Genomic DNA, 3431 nt, shown 5'->3' on the forward strand with positions numbered 1-3431 from the left:
TTTCCTTTGCAGTGCAGAAGCTTTTCATCTTGATGAAGTCCCAAGAGTTCAGTTTTGCTTTCATTTCCTTTGCCTTTGGGGATGTGTCACGTAGGAGATTGCTGCAGTGGAGGTCCAGGAGGTTTTTTCCTACTTTCTCCTTGAGGGTTTTGTTGGTTTCCTGTCTCACATTCAGATCCTTCATCCATTTTGAGTTAATTTTTGTGTATGGTGTAAGAAAGTGGTCTAGTTTCATTCTTCTGCATGTTGCTGTCCAGTTCTCCCAGCACCACCTGCTAAAGAGGCAGTCTTTTTTCCATCGCATACTCTTTCCTACTTTGTCAAAAATTAATTGGCCGTACATTTGTGGGCCCAGCTCTGGGTTCTCTATTCTATTCCCATTATATAATTCTTTAGAAGGGAAGTTTAGAGCATTTCATGAGATGTGGATGCCTTTTTTCTATATTCTTTCACTCAGTATCTGCATTTCCCACTTTTGGATAAATTAATTTTTGAAAATTACACTACCAGGTAGATCATATCAAGCCATCTTAATTCTTTTCTGTTAGGAATTTCCCACTAAATGGAAAATAACACATGAAATAAATCTATTTAGTACATTGTAAAAAGACAAATGATGGGTCTACAGAAGTTTCCCTTTTTAAAAAATGTTTATTTATTTTTTGAGAGAGAGAGAGAGAGCACATGAGCAGGGGAGAAGTAGAGGGAGAGGGAGACACAGAATCTGAAGCAATATCCACTCTCCAAACTGTCAGCACAGAGCCCGACGTGGGGCTTGAACCCATGAACCATGGGATCATGACTTGAGTTGATGTTGGACGCTTAACCAACTGAGCCACCCAGCCACCTGATTCAATTTGCAAAATTCCTTATTAATGATACTCATCTAACTCCAGTGAGTCTAAACATCCACTGAAAATGTAAAAAAGATGTTTTTCAACATTAAATGTAAACTACCTCAATATGCTAATAGTTAGGAATTTTATTTGACCTTCAGCTGAGCCCAATTTTATTATAAAGGTACCCAAAGGAATTTTTTTCCATGTGTCCCTTTTCTATCATTATAAAACTAGAAATATTTAATTCTTCAAGACTTGTAAAACCATGTTTGAATGTCTTATGAGGGTCACGCTGTTATTAGTGAGGGCAGAGTTGTGTCACACAAATATCTGGCCCTAAAGCCTATGAAAATGGTGATTTCTTTTCTGGAACCAGTTGTTAATTGTTACTTGAAATGTATTTTTTTTCTTTTGCCTTGTGTTTTTTGAGCATAGTTGATACACTTTGTTACATTATTTTCAGGTGTATTTTCAACCACTGCATATGTTTTGCTGTGCTCACAAGTGTAGCTACATTCCGTCACCATGCAATGCTCTTCTGATACATTAACTGTATTTCCCATTCTGTACGCTTTATTCCCATGACTCATTTATCCCACAACAGGAAGCCTGCATCTCTCACTCCCTTTCACCCATTTGCCCATCCCTCTCAAACTCCTCCCCTGTGGTGACCATTGGATTGTTCTTTGTATTTATAAGTGTGATTCTGCTTTTTGTTTCTTTATTGTTTTGTTTGTTTTTTAGATTCTACATCTAAGTGAAATCTTATAGCATTTGTCTTTCCCTATTTAACTTATTTCACTTAACATAATACTGTCTAGATCCATTCATGTTGTCACAAGTGGTGAGATCTCATTTTTTCTAATGGGGGAGTAATACTCCATTCTATGTATATACAACACTTTCTTTATCCATTCCTCTATCGTGGACCCTTGGGTTGCTTTCGTCTCTTGGTTATTGTAAATAATGCTGCATTTACCATCAGGGCACATATATCTTTTCTAATTAGTGTTTCCATTTATTGGGGTAAATTCTCAGCAGTGGAATTATTGGACCACATGGTAAATAAGGGATCCCTCACCCCCAATTTTTTGAACTGCTGTGGGGCGGGGGGGGGGCAATGGCACTGAAGGGTCAGGAGAAGATTTATTAGCCCTGGGGCATTAAAAAAACAACAACTGTGGTTTAAAAGAACAACTAGAATATAGATTTTCCAGCTGTAGTACCCTGCTAAGTAGCAAAGGAGCTGCTGGAACTCTTGATCAGACCGGCTGGTGAGCACAAGGGTTCAGACCACAGATAGGAGCAGGGTCCTGATGCCACAGCAGGGCGCTGCTCAGTGGAACCTGAGGCCACACCAACCTGGATGCCTGGGCACTGAAAAAAAAAAGCTTCTTTCATTTTAAAAAAATATATAATTTATTGTCAAGTTGGGTAACATAACAGTGTATATACAGTGTGCCCTTGGAGTCAGGAGTAGCTTCCCATGATTCATCGCTTACATACAACACCCACTGTTCATCCCAACAAGTGCCCTCCTCAATGCCCATCATCCATTGTCCCCTCTCCACTCCCACCCCCCTCATCAACCCTCAGTTTGTTCTCTGTATTCAAGAATCTCTTATGGTTTGCCTCCCTCTCTGCTTGGAACTATTTTCCCTCTTCCCTTCCCCTATAGTCTTCTGTTAAGTTTCTCAAATTCCCCATATGAGTGAAAATATATGATATCTATCTTTCTCTGACTGACTTATCTCACCTAGCATAATACCCTCCAGTTCCATCCACGTTGGTGCAAATGGCATGATTTCATTCTTTCTCATTGCCAAATAGTATTCCATTGTATATATAAACCACATCTTCTTGATCCACTCATCAGGTGATGAACATTTAGGCTCTTTCCATGATTTGGCTATTGTTGGAAGTGCTGCTATGAACATTGGGGGACATGTACCCCTATGCATCAGCACCCCTGTATCCCTTGGGTAAATCCCTAGTAGTGTTATTGCTCGGTCATAGGGGATTTCTATTGTTAATTTTTTGAGGAACCTCCACACTGCTTTCCAGAGAGGCTGCACCAGTTTACATTCCCACCAACAGTGTAAGATAGAAGGTGCCAGTTTCTCCATGTCCTCGCCAGCATCTAGAGTCTCTTGATTTGTTCATTTTAGCCACTCTGACTGGTGTGAGGTGGTGTCTCAGTGTGTAAACCACATCTTCTTTATCCATTCATCAGTTGATGGACATTGGGCTCTTTTCATAATTTGGCTATTGGTGATAGCACTGTTGTAAACATTGAGGTACATGTGCCTCTATGAATCAGCACTCCTGTATCCTTTGGATAAATTCCTTGGATAAATAGTAGTGCTATTGCTGGATAGCTCTGTTTTTAATTTTTTTAGAAACCTCCACACTGTTTTCCAGAGTGCCTGCACCAGTTTGCATTCCCATTGTACCTATGTTCTCATTTTCATAGCTTAAATACCGTCTGCATGTAAAAACTCAAATTTATGTCTCCATTCCAGTGCTAGGCTTTTCCTGGTGGTATCCAAAAAATGTTTCAAACTTTCTAGGCTCCAAGTGAAGCTCATGCTC

General features: G+C 39.8%; 1 pseudogene; it reads right to left on the bottom strand.

Moving 5' to 3' along the window:
- Positions 1-2069: 2069 nt before the first annotated feature.
- Positions 2070-3431, bottom strand: part of LOC115272386 — a 15558-nt pseudogene continuing 14196 nt past the window's right edge.

Source organism: Suricata suricatta, chromosome 11, assembly GCF_006229205.1.
Source record: "Suricata suricatta isolate VVHF042 chromosome 11, meerkat_22Aug2017_6uvM2_HiC, whole genome shotgun sequence".
NCBI classification, from domain to species: domain Eukaryota; kingdom Metazoa; phylum Chordata; class Mammalia; order Carnivora; family Herpestidae; genus Suricata; species Suricata suricatta.